Genomic DNA, 21715 nt, shown 5'->3' on the forward strand with positions numbered 1-21715 from the left:
TCATGAAGCTACTCTTCTGCCCATAGGGTCAGTGGTGGACAAGTGGGTAGTGGTTACACTCCCTCCTATACCTCCCAGCCAGGGATGTATCAATGGATATTTGGTAAGAGCTGGAACACCTGCCCACACTCAGAATAATGAAGAGCTCCGCCTACCCATGTGTCAACAGAGGCCACATAAGGACAATGAATATGAATTTCTACTCTAACTTGATGTCAACTTATCCCACTTCCTCTGCTGAAGCAATATCAGAAGAAGGCAGCTAAAACGGAAGGTCTCAGAATATAATACCCAAATTCTTCATTATACCAATAACCAAGAAGATTTCCAAATGGATGTAAAATTCGATCAATAGATGTTGGTGCCAAGAAGAGCAAGTGGATATCCATAAACATGTCCTTAATGTGACTTGAGTTTCACATCTTATATAAAAGTTAACACAAAATGGGTTATGGGTTATGAACTTATATATAATAAATAAGACTGCAAAAGAGACACTGATGTATAGAACAGTCTTTTGGACTCTGTTGGAGAGGCATAGGGTGGGATGATTTGGGAGAATGGCATTGAAACATGTATAATATCATATATGAAACGAGTCGCCAGTCCAGGTTCAATGCACAATACTGGATGCTTGGGGCTGGTGCACTGGGATGACCCAGAGGGATGGTATGGGGAGGGAGGAGGGAGGAGGGTTCAGGATGGGGAACACATGTATACCTGTGGTGGATTCATTTTGATATATGGCAAAACCAATACAATATTGTAAAGTTAAAAAATAAGATAAAATTTAAAAAATAAATAAAAATTTTAAGGAAAAAAAAATAGAAGAAAACCTTTGAGGTTTACAGATAGGAAAAGAGTTCTTATACCGGACACTGAACTATGATCCACAAAGGGAAAATCTGATAAATTGGACTCTACTGAAATTCAAAATGTTTCCTCTGAAAATTAATTATACTGGACACTGAACTATGATCCACAAAAGGAAAATCTGATAAATTGGACTCTATGCTAAGTCACTTGAGTCGTGTCTGACTCTGTGCGACCCCATAGACAGCAGCCCACCAGGCTCTCCTGCCCCTGGGATTCTCCAGGCAAGAACACTGGAGTGGGTTGCCATTTCCTTCTCCAATGCATGAAAATGAAAAATGAAAGTGAAGTCACTCAGTCGTATCCGACTCTTAGCGACCCATGGACTGCAGCCTACCAGGCTCCTCCATCCATGGGATGCCTTCTCCAAAATTGGACTCTACTGAAATTCAAAATGTTTTCTCTGAAAATTAAAACCACAGTGGATATTAACTTGTACCTGTTAGACTATTTTCAACAAGGCAAATGCTGGTGAAGACATATAGAAAAGGGAATCTTGGTAAACTGTTGGTGGAGATGCAAATTGGTGTAGCCACTATGGAAAATCGTATGAAAGTTTCTCAAAAAAATGAAAAGCAATACTCTGTATGATCCAGGTACCACACTTCTAGATGTAAATACAAAGGAAATGAAATCAGTTTCTTGGACAGATATCTATATTCTCATGTTCACTGTAGCACTGTTCACAGTAATCAAGTGTCAATCAATGAATAAATTGATAAAGAAGGTATTGTGTACATAGATATAGATTCCATATATACGATATATATATATATATCATATCATGTATATATTTGATATATGTTGTTGTTCAGTCATGTCCTATTCTCTGTGACCCCATGGACTGAAGCACACCAGGCTCCTCTGTCGTTCACTATCTCCCAGAGTTTGCTGAAATTCATGTCCATTGAGTCAGTGATGTTGTCTAACCATCTTAATCTTTCCCAGCATCAGGGTCTTTTTCAGTCAGTCAGATCTTTGCATCAGGTGGCCAGACTTCTTGAGCATCAGTTTCAGCTTCAGCATCAGTTCTTCTAGTGAATATTTGGGGAAATTTTGCCATTTATAATAACATGGGTAAACCTTGAGGGCATTATGCTAAGTGAAATAAGTCAAACAGGGAAAGACAAATACTGTATAATCTCACTTATATTTGAAATCTAAAAACAGATCAACCTCAAAAAAATCTAAACACAGATAAAAAAAATACTATATCTTTCTATTTGTTTCACAGAGCAACGTGTTAGTCACTCAGTCAAGTCTGACTCTCTGCGACTCCATGGACTATAGCCTACCTCTGGAATTCTCCAGGCAAGAATACTGGAGTGGGTTGCCATTTCCTACTCCATCATAGAAACAAAGAGCATATTAATTGTTACCAGGGTAGAAGGTGGGAGCAATAGACATTGGTCATAAAGTACAAATTTTCTCTTATGTGATGAGTAAGTTCTAGGGATCGAAAGTAAAGCATGATGACTACACTGCTTTGATATTTGGAGATGTAAACACTAGATATCTCAAATGTGAGGTTTGCATCATTCTTGGGGAATTAAAACCTTTTTCCCTTCATAGAAAAGTTTATATTTTTCTCTAAAATAGAAACCCCAGAGAATATGGAGGCCCTACAATCTCTCTAGTTGGCAACAGGGCAGTGACTAGAGGATAGGCTTGATCATAACCCTGTCTATAATACAGCTTCCCAGGTGGTGCTAGTGGTAAAGAACCCACCTGTTAATGAAGGAGACACAAGAGAAGTGGGTTCCATCCCTGGGTCAGGAAAATCCCCTAGAGACGAGCATGGCAACCCACACCATTATTGTTGTCTGGAAAATCCCATGAACAGACCAGCCTGGCAGGCTACAGTCCATAGGGTCACAAAGAGTTGGACACAACTAAAGTGACTTAGCATGCACACGCAGTATAATCAAAGCTATGGTTTTTCCAGTAGTCACATGGATGTGAGCATTGGACCATAAAGAAGGCTGAGAGCCAAAGAATTGATGCTTTTGAATGGTGGCATTGGAGAAGATCCTTGAGAGTCCCTTGGACTGTAAGGAGATCAAACCAGTCAATCTTAAAGGAAATAAACCCTGAATATTCACTGAGGGACTGATACTGAAGCTGAAGCGCCAACACTTTGACCACCTGATGTGAAGAGAAAGTTCATTTGCAAGACCTTGATGCTGGAAAGGATTGAGGGCAGGAGGAGAAGGGAGCAATGGAGGATGAGATGGTTGGATGGCATCACTGACTCAACGAACATGAGTTTGAGCAAACCCCAGGAGATGGTGAAGGACAGAGAACCCTGGTGTGCTGCAGTCCATTGGGTTGCAGAGTCAGATGTGACTTAGAGATTGAACAGCGATAATAACAGCAGTGCTCTTTGCATTACACTGTGCCACATACTTTTATTATTACTCTGTAGTTAAAGACTGATTTTCATTTGCTTGTTTCTATTAATCCTATTTATATTTCATCCAGATTAAACTTACTATACCCTCCCCTCCCAAAAAAGACAGTATTATATAGCTAAATTTTGCTACGAGTTGTTTTTTTTTTTTTTTTAATTAAGAGTCCTTAAATGTTTTCACCACAAAACAATAACAAAATGGCAATTTGAGATGAAGCATGTGTTAACTAACCTTAACTGTGGTGAACATTTCACAGTGTGTATACGTATCAACTCATCACACTGTATACCTTAAACTCATGCAACATTATATGTCAATTATCTCTAAATAAAACTGGGGATAAACCTACTATATATATATACAACCACCATATAATCTAGCAACTGCTCTTTGGGACAATAAAATGAAATCTTATGTTCACACAAAAAGCTGTACATGAATGCTTCTAGCCATTTTGCAACAGCCTCAAACTGGAAATAATCAAGACATCCTTCAGAAGGTGAATGGTAAAATAAACTCTTATGCATCTTTACCATAAATTAATACAGTTGGAAAAATCAGTGAACTGCTGATGCAGTCAAGAACTTGGGTGAATCTTCTGAGAATTATGTTGGGTGAAAAAAAGCCTATCCCCAAATGTTACATACTGTACAATTCCATTTAGATAACATTTTTGTAACGACAAAAGTATAAAAATGCCCTGTGCTTAAGGAAATGAAGTGGGTGTGGCTATAAAAGGGCAACAGGAGAGACCCTTGTGGTGACAGAAAATCTCTTGACTGTAGAATGTCAGTATCCTGTTAGTCATACTGTTCTATAGTTTTATAAGATAGTATCATTAGGGGGAATGCAGGAAGAGGACACTGAGATCTCTCCATGTTATTTCCTAACACAAGTGTTAATGTAGAATCGTAAAAGTCGGTCATTATCACATTTACATATTTTATATCTATGCACGTTCAATCACATGAAAGCCGTTAGTTGTTTTTCCAGCAAAACAGATTCAGGCCCTAAGAGGAATGCTTAGAAATTTATTCTTTTATAATCCATCATCTTATGCCACTTGTTGAAGCCAAAGTGGCACTGGACTAGTTAGGTGAATCTGTTAACTAAGTCAATATTTGTGATCAAAGTGATGAGACGAATCAAGCCAGGCAGATTCTTGCATTTGAAATTAAACACATACACACGCAGACCTTTACATGCAAACAGGGACAGGATGTGCGCTCACTGTTAGGTTGCTATCTCAGTTCAAATCCATACTCCACACAGTATCCAAGATACATACTGCATCTTGCTTTGAAATGCTGAGCCTGGGTCTCTATAAAGCACAATATTCTTTTGCTACCTGATTTTCTGTTTCTGTCAATAGACACAGTTAGAGGGAGACTGGAGAGCTGGAGGGAAAATTGCTCATGACCTACACCCTACAGAACAGTTAATTCCAGTTTTTTTCTTTTTTCCCATACTCCTAAAAACAACCTCACGGTGCCCCTCTTCCAGGTGATATAACAGCACTAGCTGCCTGGTACTCCTTCCTCAGAGATCCGGCTCCATCTTTGCCTGTGGATTCCCTTCTAATTCTTTAGGCTGTTAATATTCGCTCAACAGGTTTCCTCACAAAATTCTGAGTCCCAGATATCTGTGGTTCCCAATCTGACCTCCTGGGGCACTACACTTGCAAGCTGGTGCCATTGCCTTCTCCACATTCTTCTTAGAGACATTAATCCCAGCAAGATGGAGTCCTTCTCACCCCAGCTTCTACAGTTCCTCAGTCTTTCAGGCAGCAAGGCTACTCAAGATCCCTGAATGTCAATTCTGTAAAGCCCTTCCTCCAATCTTCTGAATTCTCATCATCCCAAATTCATGTCTGTTGCTCTGCAGCCAAAGTAGCCACTTCCTGCAACCTCTATGACTTATCAGTGTCCTTGCTCATGTCTTTAATTCTCCAATATCTGGTTAATAATTCCTAAATTACATTTTATCTATTATAATACCCAGTGTAGTTTCTGTTTCCTAGGTATAACCCAGATGCAGGCCATTAGCGGTAAGATTAGAAGGTGAATAAATGGGAAGATGCCAGAGAGGCCATGAGAAGCTAGGTTCAAGGCAAAAGTATGAAAGAATCAAATGAAGGAAGGGTAAGAAAAGCAATCAGAAGCTGAGAGAGAGAAAGAAAGAGTCGGGTAGAAAGAGAGAGAGAAGAATGGATGGAATATATATTCAGGGAGAAGTAGAGTTGCAAAGAGGATAAGTTTGCTACTGCTGATGAAAATGGTACAGACATATAAGAAAATGCTAGAACTATCTTTTTTTTTTTTTCCTGTTTTCAATTTCTGTTTCAATTCCAGCCCATGCATGTAAACAAAATAATTATCTTTTCACTACAGTGACTATTATGAGTCTTTCTTCCTGATAAACAAAAGAGCCGAAGTAAAAGGAAATAACATCCCCCCTTCCGTATAGATAGAAGGACTAAGTGAAAGTGAAATTTACTCAGTTGTGTCCGACTCTTTGTGACCCCATGGACTATACAGTCCATGGAATTCTCCAGGCCAGAATACTGGAGTAGATAGCTGGTCCCTTCTCCAGGGGATCATCCCAACCCAGGGATCAAACCCAGGTCTCTTGCACTGAGGCGGATTCTTGAAAGGGGGCCATCACATGCTCTTAAAATACCCAAAAAATGAACAACAACAACAACAAAAAACAAGACTTTCAGGTCTTTCCTCTTTTTGCTGCCTCATGTTTCTCTTGATGCACTGCTACCTTACCTTGATCTTACCATTGCCTTTCATCTTTAGAGAACACTTCACATGCTAAAAAACACCTCCATATCTGTGCTCTTATGTGACTTTCCAAACACAGTGGTTTCCCAGAAGACAGATAACATGTTTTCCATTTAGCTTAATCTATACAATGTGATGGACAAGATGCAAAAATGGATAGATGTCTTCAAGGAAGATCTTTAGTTATGAATCCAGGACAGGTAGCTGTTATACATGCAACTCAGAACTAAACATTAACAGAAAATGTAGGACAATTCCACGTGCCCCAGTGCCAGATTCTAAGAAGATTTCTACTTTACTCTTAAAACCGCAAGAATGATTCAAGCAAGCATTTGCCAATTAAAATGGCAAGTACAAATGTCTCCCTTGCCACAGATGGAGCTCAATGCCACTAGAATTTCAGCTTACTTTTTTTTTTCTTCTCCTTAATACAGTTGAGCCCCACAGATGAATAAGCAGATTATTTCAATTTCACAGAGCTGGACATCTCCAATTTCTAGGCTCACGTGGCCTTGACAATTGATGATACAACATGTAGCTGCAGACCATGCCACAGCCCATGCCCTCCGCCCATGAACTGACACTTGTATGAGTGACCTGGACTTTCATTCTTCCCCGCTGGTACATTCAGGCAAGTTCAGCTTTCCCAATAGCCCATGAGAAAATATTTTCATGCTGTTACCACATCAGGTATTCCAACCTCACCAGGATTTCAAAGGGAGAATAAAAAACCAGTTACCTTTCCCAAACACTTTGTTCCATATTAATGACCTAACTACTGCCCTGGTTTCAAAGAAGGAGGGGGACATCACCATTTGTCTGATTGTTCCATTCTGAATCCTGGGCAGACCAATCTGCTGCTCTTTCAACTCCTGGGGCAGTACAAAGAAACATCTGTTCCAGGAACAGTTGGACTCTCACCCCTCTGCATAAATCACTACTAGTAAAAGTTTTATGAGGTGGGTACTTTTCCCCCCTGCTTCTTCCTTTTGTAACTGACTGAAGCCCAAATGAACAAGATGAAAGGCCAGACATTTAGCCATATGTTGGCATCCACATGTGTACATTTGGGAGGCAAGAGAAGCTGTCAGCTGACGAAGGAACATTACAATCATCTGAAATGTAATTAACAACCCCACAGTCAATGAATCTTTGGAAGTTTCTAACAGATTAAATTACACCTCTCACTTACCTGTAGCAAATTGTCCATGGACCAGTTTCCGTATCTGTGAAACTTGAATCTAGTCAATTTACGGAGACTTCAAAGGGGTTTCAGGACATTTCCATATTGCTAATCTACATAGCTTATCTCTGCTTTTCCAGTAACTCCTACATAAAAAAGAATAAAAGGATATAGTTAGGAATATATAATGCTCAGTAAATGCAGGTTAATCAATTAGATTATAGCACCCAGGCATGTGTGTTCAGTCAAGTCCTACTCTTTTCTGGACTCTATGGGCTGCAGCCCACCACGCTCCTCTCTCCATGGGATTTTTCAGGCAAGAATAGTGAAGTGGGTTGCCATTTCCTTCTCCAGGGCATTTTCCTGACCCAGGAATAGAACCTGTTTTCCTGTATCTCCTGCATTTCACGTAGAATCTTTACCACTGGGCCAGTGGGGAAGCTATACTTGAACATTTTTATTATTTGTTTAATAGAAAAGGATAGGAAGAAAACATTTCTCTTTTAAAAACAATATTTCATGTTAATATGGCTTTGTATCTATAGTTAGCACCTAGCAAAAGACCAGGTGAGTGACGAAGGGTTAATAAAAGTTTATTGACTATATAGTTGATATAATAGATTTCATTAAAACTGTCTTGTTCCTGCATGTCTTGAGAAAGTGAAAGGGAATTTAACTTTGAGACGCTCCTATGGGCCTAGGGATTTGCTAGTTGAATATATATATACAGATACATACACATATATGTGTACATACGTGGAGAAGGAGATGGCAACCCACTCCAGTATTCTTGCCTGGAGAATTCCATGGACAGAGAAGCCTGGCAGGCTACAGTCCATGGGGTCTCAAAGAATCGGATATGACTAAGGAACTGACGTATATATATATATATAAATATACATATATATATATATATACACACACACACACACACACACATATAATCTTATTCCTGGAGAAGGAAATTGAACCCATTCCAGTATTCTTGCCTGGAGAATCTCATGGATAGAGGAGCCTGAGGGGCTGCAGTTTGTGGGGTCACAAGAGATGAACACAACTTAGTGACAAAACCACATAATCGTATTCCATTAGTACAACCACCTTTCTAAGCATTTACTACCTATAGTTCTCTTTGGCAAGTTTTTATTAGCCTCATTCTTCAGATCATAATTGAACAACTTACATGTCAGGGAGGTCAGTTTTTAAAACCAGATAAGCTGAAGAACAGTATGAAAAGGCAAAATGATAGGATACTGAAAGGGGAACTCACCAGGTCGGTAGGTGCCCAATATGCTACTGGAGATCAGTGGAGAAATAACTCCAGAAAGAATCAAGGGATGGAGCCAAAGCAAAAACAATACCCAGTTGTGGATGTGACTGGTGACAGAAGCAAGGTCTGATGCTGTAAAGACCAATATTGCATAGGAACCTGGAATGTCAGGTCCATGAATCAAGGCAAATTGGAAGTTGTCAAACAGGAGATGGCAAGAGTGAACGTCAGCATTTTAGGAATCAGCGGACTAAAATGGACTGGAATGGGTGAATTTAACTCAGATGACCATTATATCTACTACTCTGGGCAGGAATCCCTTTGAAATGGAGTAGCCATCATGGAAAACAAAAGAATCCAAAATGCAGTACTTGGATGCAATCTCAAAAATGACAGAATGATCTCTGTTCGTTTCCAAGGCAAACCATTCAATATCACGGTAATCCAAGTCTATGCCCTAACCAGTAATGCTGAAGAAGCTGAAGTTGAACAGTTCTATGAAGACCTACAAGACCTTCTAGAACTAACACCCAAAAAAGATGTCCTTTTCATTATAGGTGACTGGAATGCAAAAGTAGGAAGTCAAGAAACACCTGGAGTAACAGGCAAATTTGGCCTTGGAGTACAGAATGAAGCAGGGCAAAGGCTAATAGAATTCTGCTAAGAGAATGCACTGGTCATAGCAAACACCCTCTTCCAACAACACAAGAGAAAACCCTACACATCGACATCACCAGATGGTCAACACCGAAATCAGACTGATTATATTCTTTGCAGCCAAAGATGGAGAAGCTCTAAACAGTCAGCACAAACAAGACCAGGAGCTAACTGTGGCTCAGGTCATGAACTCCTTATTGCCAAATTCAGACTTAAATTTAAGAAAGTAGGGAAAACCATTAGACCATTCAGGTATGACCTAAATCAAATCCCTTATGATTATACAGTGGAAGTGAGAAATAGATTTAAGGGACTAGATATGATAGACAGAGTGCCTGATGAACTATGTACGGAGGTTCGTGACATTGTACAGGAGACAGGGATCTAGACCATCCCCATGGAAAAGAAATGCAAAAAAGCAAAATAGCTGTCTGAGGAGGCCTTACAATTAGCTGTGAAAAGAAGAGAAGCAAAAAGCAAAGGAGGAAAGGAAAGATATAAGCATCTGAATGCAGAGTTCCAAAGAATAGCAAGGAGAGATAAGAAAGCCTTCCTCAAGGATCAATGCAAAGAAATAGAGGAAAACAACAGAATGGGAAAGACTAGAGATCTCTTCAAGAACATTAGAAATACCAAGGGAATATTTCATGCAAAGATAGGCTCGATAAAGGACAGAAATGGTATTGATCTAACAGAAGCAGAAGATATTAAGAAGAGGTGGCAAGAATACACAAAAGAACTGTACAAAAAAGATCTTCAAGACCCAGATGATCACGATGGTGTGATCACTCACCTAGAACCAGACATCCTGGAATGTGAAGTCAAGTGGGCCTTAGAAAGCATCACTATAAACAAAACTAGTGGAGGTGATGGAATTCCAGTTGAGCTATTCCAAATCCTGAAAGATGATGCAGTAAAAGTGCTGCACTCAATATGCCAGCAAATGTGGAAAACTCAGCAGTGGCCACAGGACTGGAAAAGGTCAGTTTTCAATCCAATCCCAAAGAAAGGCAATGCCAAAGAATGCTCAAACTACCACACAATTGCACTTATCTCATACGCTAGTAAAATAATGCTCAAAATTCTCCAAGCCAGGCTTCAGCAGTACATGAACTGTGAACTTCCAGATGTTCAAGCTGGTTTTGGAAAAGGCAGAAGAACCAGAGACCAAACTGCCAACATCCACTGGATCATTGAAAAAGCAAGAGAGTTCCAGAAAAACATCTATTTTGCTTTATTGACTATGCCAAAGCCTTTGACTGTGTGGATCACAATAAACTGTGGCAAATTCTGAAAGAGATGGGAATACCAGAGCACCTGACCTGCCTCTTGAGAAACCTATATGCAGGTCAGGAAGCAACAGTTAGAACTGGACATGGACCAAAGACTGGTTCCAATAGGAAAAGGGGTACATCAAGACTGTATATTGTCACCCTGCTTATTTAACTTCTATGCAGAGTACATCATGAGAAACACTGGACTGGAAGAAACACAAGCTGGAATCAAGATTGACAGAAGAAATATCAATAACCTCAGATATGCAGATGATACCACCCTTATGGCAGAAAGTGAAGAGGAACTAAAAAGCCTCTTGATGAAAGTGAAAGAGGAGAGTGGAAAAGTTGGCTTAAAGCTCAACATTCAGAAATCAAAGATCATAGCATCCGGTCCCATCACTTCATGGGAAATAGATGGGGAAACAGTGGAAACAGTGTCAGACTTTATTTTTCTGGGCTCCAAAATCACTGCAGATGGTGACTGCAGCCATGAAATTAAAAGACTGTTACTCCTTGGAAGGAAAGTTATGACCAACCTAGATAGCATATTGGAAAGCAGAGATATTACTTTGCCAACAAAGGTCCATCTAGTCAAGGCTATGTTTTTTTCCAGTGGTCATGTATGGATGTGAGAGTTGGACTGTGAAGAAAGCTGAGCACCAAAGAATTGATGCTTTTGAACTGTGGTGTTGGAGAAGACTCTTGGGAGTCCCTTGGACTGTGAGGAGATCCAACCAGTCCATCCTAAAGGAGATCCGTCTTGGGTGTTCATTGGAGGGACTGATGCTGAAGCTGAAACTCCAATACTTTGGTCACCTCATGTGAAGTGTTGACTCATTGGAAGAGATCCTGATGCTGGGAGGGATTGGGGGCAGGAGGACAAGGGGACAACAGAGGATGAGATGGCTGGATGGCATCACCGACACAATGGACATGAGTTTGAGTGAACTCTGGGAGTTGGTGATGGACAGGGAGCCCTGGCGTGCTGTGATTTGTGGGGTCACAAAGAGTTGGACACAACTGAGCAACTGAACTGAACTGAAGCTGAATGAGTAGGACACAACTTAGTGACTGAGCACGCATGCATGCACGAAAGCTGAATCCATTAATCTTTTCTTATTCAGGTCTGGGAGAGGAACATAGAATATTGTTTTAATAATATTGAAATATTTTTTACACTGAATTTATCTTAAGACATGGCTTTCCTGATAGCTCAATTGGTAAAGAATCTGGCTGAAGTGTGGGAGACTTGGGTTAGGTCCCTGGGTTGGGAAGATCCCCTGGAGAAGGGAAAGGCTACTCACTCCAGTATTCTGGCCTAGAGAATTCCATGTTCTATGTTCCATGGGATCGCAAAAAGCAGGACACAACTGAGCAATCAGAACACATACATCTTAAGACAAAGAAATACAGTGGCTTGGATATTGAACTATGGTGACTTCCAAGGAAAAATTGATACTAAATTCCATGTCATTGTATATCATAATAATGGTTATTTTCCCTAACCATATGATTTTTATTTCTCCCATCACAATTGTTCTGGCCTGAAAGTTCAAATGTCCATTTTGGATTCATGGGGCTCTTGTAACTAAATTCAACATAATCATTTCATGCACATCAAAACCATATAACTTCTTAAACTCTCTCTTATATTAACTGGTTTATAGTAAGAAACCATCAGCCATAGTGATCCCATCTTCCCAATCTAAAAGGAGTATTATGACAGCAACAAAGAGCCCTATGAACACCTTCCTGTTCTAGGAAATAGTCACAGAAAATCCTCTGCTCTCAATATTGAGCAATCCTTACTTTTGTGAACCCCAAACTTCTTGTCTGTGCTCTTCAGTTAACCAAGAATTGTCAAATATACTAATTAGAACGTCTCCCAAATTTCCAAAAATCCTATCTTAATAGAATGCTTGCCAATTAGACAGAGTCTCAGTATTTTCTCCTTTTACCCCATAAAACTGACTCCCCTGTTCAACACTTTGAACTGTGGCTTGGACAGAAGTGACAGCACGAGAGTCTTCCTTCCACAAATATATGAATAAACAGCCATTGCTAAGTTTGACTCAAACTTGGATTTTCTACTGTCATTCTGGATTATTGTAAGAATTCCCATTAGGATAATACTGTATTTAATGCTAGAAAGAAACATCTAAATTTATTAAGCAATTTGTAGATTCTTCTTAGCATATGTTAAAGAAACATAGTAGAACTAGTATTAAAAAAGAGGAAGAGGGCCATGAATTACATGAGGGGACAAATACCAAACCTAAGAATATTAATAGATTAAATTTTTGTTACAGTTGCAGTTCTTATTCAATTTATTGAGTATTTATAAAAGAGACGATTTCACTGTTGCATATTTTAAAAGTAACCATTTATTGAAAATTTGCTATGTGCTAGGCACCAATTAAATAATTTACATGATTATCTAATTGATTTACATGTGGAAATGTTAATGCTTCAGTGGAAATCTATATACAGTTTCTACAGCACATTTTTCTGCTCATGTGATCTTGTGGAAGAATTCAACAGAATTCACAACTCTGCAAAATATAAATAGCTGTTAGCAATACAGAATAATTCTTCTCTGTAGTCAAATGTTATCATGTCTAGTAGATGTTCAACTGACTTCCCTCTTCACTGTGTAAGAAGACAGTTTTGCCTCCTTAGCACATTAATTTCAATATTCTTAATCCATAAATGTATCTTTAGTTTGGATTTTTCTCTTAACTGGTTGTAACTTTCCTGGTTCTCTCACTGATTAATGAGTTATATAAAATCTTTTACACTTGAAAATTTCATATCTATATGATAGTCATGAATTTACCTTGTATTAAATGATCTTTTATCATTTTTTACAACAATTCTGTGGGGGATAGATATTGTTAAGCACATTTTACAGCCAAGATGAGCCCCAGCCAGATTCCATGACTTACCTGAGAGCCACAAATTTTCCCTGGCCATTCCTGACTGTTAGGCACACTGCTGCATACTGGTTGTGCAAAGCTGAACAAGGCTGTTTCTATCTTCATGGTCAGAGAGGCCAGAATAAATCTGTATTGAGAGTAGCTTATGTGCAAGGTGCTTCCATAGATATCCAGGAACCAGAAACATTTGATAAAACCTCACTATCCAAAACTCACTACTTGATAAATGAAATACTGAACTTGAATAGACTCAAACAGTGTTACACCATTAACTAACTGAACTCATTCTATGAACTCTTAATAACTGAATTGAGGGATCAGGTAGATTTGTACAGGGAAAGATACTAAATTGCTAACTTTTAATCCTCAAAGTCACCTTGTGATGTACGCATTCTTCCCATTTTTACAGATAAGAAAAATGAGGCTCAGAGAAAATGATGTTAAAAAAAAATCACAGCATGTTAGAATAGAAAGAAATAGCAAGATCACAGTACAATGGCCTTATTTTATAGCTGGAAAAACCAAGCTCAGGGAAACAGAGGGCTTCTATCAAATCTCTCACGCAGCAAGGGGCTGGGTCTGGCTCAATATCCACCCATTGCTTCTGCACTATCTGGCTCTAGTAACTAGGAGAATGAGCCACGTAGCCATTAAAATCAGGGAGAAAGGAAAGGCGAAATTTAACACCTGCTGAACAATGCAAAGAAATAGAGGAAAACAATAGAATGGGAAAGACTAAAGATCTCTTCAAGAAAATTAGAGATAACAGGGGAACATTTGATGCAAAGATGGGCACAATAAAGGACAGAAATGCTAGGGACCTTACAGAAGCAGAAGATATTAAGAAGAGGTGGCTAGAATACAAAGAAGAATTATACAAAAAAGATCTTCATGACCCAGATAATCATGATAACTAAATAGAGCCAGATATCCTGGAAGGTGAAATCAAGTGGGCCTTAGGAAGCATCACTATAAACAAAAATTAGTGGAGGTGATAGAATTCCAACTGAGCTATTTCAAATCCTAAAAGATGATGTGGTGAAAGTGCTGCACTCAATATGCCAGAAAATGTGGAAAACTCAGCACTGGCTATAGAACAGAAAACCTTTTCTCATTCCAATCCCAAAGAAGAGCAAGGCTACAGAATGTTCAAAGTACTGTACAATAGCACTCGTTTCACATGGTAACAAAGAAATACACAAAATTCTCCAAGCTAGGCTTCAACAGTACCTAAAACAAGAACTCCCAGAAATCAGGCTGGGTTTAGAAAAGGCAGAGGAACCAGAGATAGAACTGCCAACATCGCTTGGATCATAGAAAAAGCAAGAGAATTCCAGAAAAACATCTACTTCTGCTTCATTGAGTATGATAAAGCCTTTCTGCAGCAAACTGTGGAAAATTCTTCAAGAGATGGGAATATCAGACCACCTTACCTGCCTCCTGAGACACCTGTACGCAAGTTAAGAAGCAACAGAACTGGACATGGAACAACAGACTGGTTCCAAATTGGGGAAGGCAAGGCTGTATATTGTCACCCTGTTTATTCAACTTATATGCAGAGTACATCATGAGAAATGCTGGACTGGATGAAGCACAAGCTGGAATCAGATTTCTGGGAGAAATATCAATAATCTTAGGTATGCGGATGACACTATCCTTATGGCAGAAAGCAAATAGGAACTAAAGAGCTCTTGATGAAGGTGAAAGGAGAGTGAAAAGGCTTGCTTAAAGCTCAACACACGAAAAATGAAGATCATGGCATCTGGTCCCATCACTTCATGCCAAATAGATGGGGAAGCATTGGAAACAGTGACAGACTGTTTTCTTGGGCTCCAAAATCACTACAGATGGTGACTGCAGCCATGAAATTAAAAGACGCTTGCTCCTTGGAAGAAAAGCTATGATCAAACTAGACAGCATATTAAAAAGCAGAGACGTTACTTTGCCAACAAAGGTCCATTTAGTCAAAGCTATAGTTATCCAGAAGTCATGTATAGACATGAGAGTTTGGATGTGAGGGTTGAACCACAAAGAAGGCAGAGCACTGATGAATTGATGCTTTTGAACTGTGGTATTGGGGAAGGCTCTTGAGAGTCCCTTGGACTGGAAGGAGACCCAACCAGTTAACCTTAAAGGAAGTCAACCCTGAATATTCATTGGAAGGACTGATGCAGAAGCTGAAGCTCCAATACTTTGGCCTGCTGATGTGAAGAGCTGACTCATTAGAAAAGATCCCGATGCAGGAAAAGATTGAAGGCAGGAGGAGAAGGGGATGACAGAGAATGAGATGATTGGATGGCATCACCAACTCAATGGATATGAGTTTGAACGTGCTCTGGGAGATGGTGAAGACAAGGAAGCCTGGTGTGCTTCAGTCCATGGGGCCACAAAGAGTGGGACTCAACTGAACAACAATAAGACTACCAGGGAGTCTCAGTGTCTCTTTTCCACCTTACTGCCTCATAATTTATCCAATTATTCTGAGGTTTTCTGTCTCAGTTCACTTCCCTTTCTATTGATACTTCAATCTTATCATTTTATATACTTATTGATCTTTAAAATTATTATTTTATATATTAGTTAATCTCCTATGTAAGAATCAGTTCAGTTCAGTCGCTCAGTTGTGTCCTACTCTTTGCGACCCCATGAATCGCAGCACACCAGGCCTCCCTGTCCATCACCAACTCCCGGAGTTTACAGAAACTCATGTCCATTAAGTCGGTGATGCCATCCAGCCATCTTATCCTCTGTCCCCTTCTCCTCCTGCCCCCAATCCCTCCCAGCATCAGAGTCTTTTCCAATGAGTCAACTCTTCGCATGAGGTGGCCAAAGTATTGGAATTTCAGCTTTAGCATCAGTCCTTCCAATGAACACCCAGGACTGATCTCCTTTAGAATGGACCAGTTGCCAAGCACTAATTTCAATATTTCAAAAGAGACAGTGATAAATATCATCTACTATAAATAAGAGCTATCTAAAAGATCAAGTGTCTTTGTGGCTTGGTTTAAATCAACTCAGATGAAACCATGTTTTCTATTCTCAATCTGGAATGACAATAGAAATATACAGTGGATTGCTTAATAATAGCATGAAAAACACACTAAGTGCCATTACATCCATGAACTCTGTTCAGTAGAAAAAAATTCAAATTATGGGGTTCAAAAACGCTGGAGGAACCTTTGGTGGTGAAAGTTTTGGGAATCACGTGTTTACATTCTACCGCTGCCCAGGAATTTTGAAGATCTCTGCAGACATCCACTGTCATGGACAACTTTGCTCTGAAGTTGTCTTTTGCTCACAAATCCAGGTACAATTTCCTACTTATATAGGAAATTGTTCCTGTCAGTACCAATAGGAGGACAGCATTGATTTCTTATCATCCCCATCTGCAGAGTATGGCTGGAAATTTGGGCAGATCTCAGAACCTTCAGAATCTACTGTACATTAAACTACCTTGTATCTGCTTATAATACCACATTCTAGAAACTTTGGGGATCACATTTTCATGGCTGCTAAACAATAAAATCAAGCTAAATTCATAGTTTTCTTTCTTTCTTTTCCCTCTTTTTCCCACCTCATCCCTACCCTTCTTGTCTTCCTCTCCTCTCCCTTTCCTCTTTTCCCACTTTTCTCCTCTCCCTTTCTTGATTTTCTTCTTCTCCACTGGGAAATATATTTTGATGAGGTCATAGTTATCTAATGAATAAGTTTATACTACATCACTTCTCAATAAGCAGAAGAGAGAAAGCCTACCAGTTATTAGCATTCCTTAAAAAGTGAGAGGACCGTATCACACAAGCTATCATGGGTCACTGTTAGTTACGAAAAATGCAATACACTTGTCCTAGGATGATGAATTTTCTTTATTTTCAGCCTTTCACAGCACACCTGTTAGTTGGTCTGATTTTGTTTCAGGTTTTCACACCCTCCAGAGACGTTCCCTTAGGAAATTTACAACCTTCAGTTCCTTTCCAAGGCATCACAATTCTAATAGAACTGTGTTCTATGTAAACCTATGATAATTTCCATCATTATGCAGATGTCCAAGTTTATTGCAGGTTTCCACCTAAAAGTGTTATTTCCCTCTAGAGTCAAAGGTACTTGGATGAGCTGTTGATCCCTTTGATAAAGCACAATCCATATATCATGAGGCCACCAAATTTGTTGAACTTCAGCCAGGAAAATAGGATCTCCCCTAGAGACCTTGGTGAATTGACCGATGTTGAATTGCAGCTTTTATTTAAAATGAATTGATGAAAAAACATTCTAAAGTAACTTAAGTTTTTAATTAATCATAATCTCCCACCATTATGCATTTTAAATGTTTCGGCTTTTGTTTTCATTTAACAAGCTCTATTTAGCTGCCTCTGAGTGTCAGAGAAACAGTGTTTAAAAAAAAAAAAGGTATTTGTGTGTGTGGTCCCATTTAATTCTCAAGACAATTTAGAAGACTCTACCTAGAATGAATAATTTCAAACATTAAGAAGCTAATGTTTAGTAAAGTTACAAGGTACAGACAAGAGCACACAGTTACGTCTTTAACAAGTGTTAAAATACAGACTTTCCATTAGTCTCCATGTTCTTTTCCACTTACACCATAGATGTTTTCACTTTAAAAATGGTTAGTCTAATGATAGCTCCAAGTTGGAATTCCCTCTTATAAATATCTCTAAGCATTTAAAGTGAATATGTTCTAAACGAAGATGCTTCAAAGAGAATAATGTTCCATCTGAAGGAAATAAGTGTTAGTCACTCAGTTGCATCTGACTTTTTGTGACCCCATGGACTGTAACCTACCAGCCTCCTCTGTCCAGGGAATTCTCCAGGCAAGAATATCTGAGTGGGTTGCCATACCATTTAGCCTTGTAACCAAATTATATCTATAATATTAATACAGTTGGATTAAGGGGAAGTTGCACGATGAAAACATTTTCAATGTTAAAGTCAGATTTTTATAATGGGAATAGGGTGCAAATTAATATTTGCTTAGATGCTGTCAATCACTGTCATCTTTCCATGTCTGAATCAAAGCTAGTTAGTTGCTCAGTCGTGTCTGACTCTTTTCGACTCCATGGACTGTAGCCTGCCAAGCTCCTCCATCCATGGAATTCTCCAGGCAAGAATACTGGAGTGGGTAGCCATTCCCTTTCTCCGGGGGATCTTCCTGACCCAGGAACTGAACCCAGGTGTCCCGCATAACTGGCAGATTCTGAGCCACTAGACGGAAATGAAAATATCTACTATAGCAATAAACAAGAAATGTCACTGCCATCAGCAAGTTCTGGCCTCCAGTTGTGAATAAGGGCTCCCAAAACTGCAATCTAGAGGATGAACCATCCCCCATGATGATTGCTGAAGAGCTGGGAGAGTGCAAGCGGCAGCCATTGGCCACTCCTTAGGTGAACAAGGAAACGGGTTGGCCTGAGACAGTGTATGAAAGGAATGAGTTCAGGGAGCCCAGAGGCTTGCATCTTCCCATGCATAGTATGCTAAATTCCTTAACTTTATACCTGATATTTGATGTTCAGACAGACTGTTCTCTTTGTTGTAATTTGTATAAGACCTGACTTCCCCTAGCCTCCTTGGAGCAGTTATCTCCGAACTACTGAGAATCTTGGTCTCCAGTCTAAACATTTCCACTAAATGTTGCATGTTGTGACTATACTTCTTAGTTGACACTAGTATTTCTGGGGGGGGGGAAAAAATATATATATATATATATGCCTCAAAATAAATGAATTTATCTGGTAGTTAACAGTAGGCCAGGAAAATATCCACACTTCTTTACATGTATGAGCTCACAGGGCTTCCCTAGTAGCTCAGTGGGTAAAGGATCCACCTGCAATTCAGGAGACCTGGGTTCGATCCAGGAATATGCCCTGGAGAAGGAAATGGCAACCCACTTCAGTATTCTTGCCTGGGAAATCCCATGGACAGAGGAGCCTGGTGGGCTACAGTCTCACAGGATCACAAGAGTAGGACACGACTTAGTAACTAAACCACTTCACATAAAAGGGAGGGCAACGTTTTGGAGTTCTAAGGTGGGCTGATGTGGCTTCAGACCTCTAATACAGAGTTTAGAACAATTACCGTCAAACCCTGTCCACCATCCTTCTTTGATATGTGAAATAAAAAGAGCGGAATTCACATTGTGTGTTACTTTCTGCTGTACAATAAAGGGAACCAGCTATATGTATATGTACATATATACATATGTGTGGGTGGGTGGGCCTCCCACTCACCCCCCCATCCCATCCACTTAGGTCATTGCAGAGCAGTGAGCGGAGTGTCCTGCACTGTGCAGAAGGTTCCTGCTGTTGCCGTGAAACGAGGTGGAGGTGGGGAGAGGAATTTGTTCTAGTGAAAAGGGGAAAAAGAGGAATGGGTTGCAGTGAAAAGGAGAAAAAAAGAGGAATGAGTTTTTTTCTCTCCCTTTCCTGAAAACAAGATGAATATATAGTGAGCAGGCCTGAACATTCCTAGGTGGTTTTTTTTTTTTTTTTTTTTCCACTTTAACTGCTCCTAACTCAGTGTGTCTGTGACTAAGTTTGCTTTTCTGCCCCCTAACTCTGCAGGAGCTACATTTCACAGCTACTGTCCTTTGCTTACCCTTACGACACTTCCTTCCCCTTGTAGGTACATATCAGAAGGAAGGCTGCAGAGACACAGAGCTGCCAGACTCAATTACTGGCTTATTGACACCAGCCTATGGCTGTTTTTGAAACTATCCTAACACCTTTGTTCCTCATCACCAACCCCTTACTGGGAACCCTCGTGTTATGTAAGCCCCTAGACTCCCTAGCAACGGGGGCACAGTTCTTGAGGCTAGAGCCTTCTGTGTTCCCCTCGCCACAAGGTGAGAATTAAAGTCACCTGTCTATTTTCTCCAAACTCTGTCTCCATGATTTTTTATTTGGCTTCGGTGGGCAGAGAAAGCCACGATTTTGGTCAACAACACTACTAGCTATCCTTTCTACACATGGAAGTACACATATGTCAATTCCAGTCTCCCAGTTCACCCCTCCATGGCCACATATGTGTTCCCTATGTCTGCATCTCTGTTCTGTCCTGCAACGGTTCATCTGTACCATTTTCTAGGTTCCATATATACGTGTTAATACATGATATTTATTTTTCTCTTTTTGACTTACTCTGTATGATAGACTCTAAAGCATCTATACCCCAATTTAAAAAGTTGGAGTTGCATATCTGCCAGTTCCTAGCCATTTCCATACTGCCCTACCCCTAACTATGTTTTCTGATTTTCTGAAATTTTTTTTTTGCCTATTTCTTTTTGCCACTGAACAATCATGGAATTAAACTTTTTTTTCCTCTTATTTAAAAAATAAAACTGCATTTATTGTGGCATCATATGGTTAAATATTGGGACCCATCAATAGTAAGAATCTTCTCATCTCCTCTTTGTTCGGCTGGAGATCTGTCTTAGGGATTCTCTCTAACAAAAGCCCAATTCTCTGTGTCCAGCTGTGTATTTTGCCCCATGATGCTATCAACCCGCAGAGTAAAATACAGAGCAATTTTTAACGGAAGTGGAGATACAGCGATTCTCGCCTGATTCTTAGACTTCCAGAAGATGCTGACACTCTTCTCAGGTTTCAAGACCTGATGTAAATACATACTATTAATATAATCTTTTGCATATCTGACCATGCCCCTTTCAAAATTGACAGATGCTGTGTGCCCACTTACTGTAATTATTCCCAAAGTGTATATTTTTACCACTTAATTGTAAACACTGTTTATAATGGAAGCCAAAGAAGAGATACTGATGCTAAAGACAGAATCTTCGCAAATTATATCCCAAGAAATAATAAATTTAATAAAGGATCATGAGACCCAAAGTGCTAACGATCAGGAAGAGAGAATGTATCATTTTCTAACATTGCCTTATTGAATATAAATGAATGAAGGTTTCCTTTATTATATTTGTCATTGGGCACTCCAAATCGCAAATAGGACTTTTGACATAAACATACAGTCAAGAACTGAGTTATTATATTTATAATGACAATATCCTATCTGGTATCTTCAATCAAAAACATGATGACTAATCTCAATTCATACAACTCAATAACAAATGTGTTAATATATTGATTTCAAAAAAGAGACTGATGTCAGTGTATATCTTTCTTTCATTCATTCCTATATTCTATTTTTTAATGTTTTGAAACAAAATTTAAGTTTAAATATGCTTATGAACCCTAGTTAGCTGTTCAAGTCCCATCTGCCTAGGAAAACATTAAAATAAGATGTGCAGAGCATACAATCACCTTGCATCCAACAACTGTTTCAGCCAGG

At 39.4% G+C, this 21715-nt stretch overlaps 1 protein-coding gene across 3 annotated transcripts in view; it reads right to left on the reverse strand.

Annotated features, from left to right (window-relative positions):
• The window catches only part of LRRC4C (leucine rich repeat containing 4C), a 1485185-nt gene that overhangs the window by 560279 nt on the left and 903191 nt on the right, over window positions 1-21715 (reverse strand). For all 3 annotated transcript variants that reach the window (XR_015141669.1, XM_086338675.1, XM_086338674.1), the window contains one exon: window positions 7266-7402. The gene's annotated coding sequence lies outside the window, so the exon portion shown is untranslated. The remainder of the gene's footprint in view (window positions 1-7265; window positions 7403-21715) is intronic.

Source organism: Bos grunniens, chromosome 15 (genome assembly GCF_055505025.1).
Source record: "Bos grunniens cultivar Pamir isolate PY7600 chromosome 15, Bosgru_T2T1.0, whole genome shotgun sequence".
In the NCBI taxonomy this organism is placed as follows: domain Eukaryota; kingdom Metazoa; phylum Chordata; class Mammalia; order Artiodactyla; family Bovidae; genus Bos; species Bos grunniens.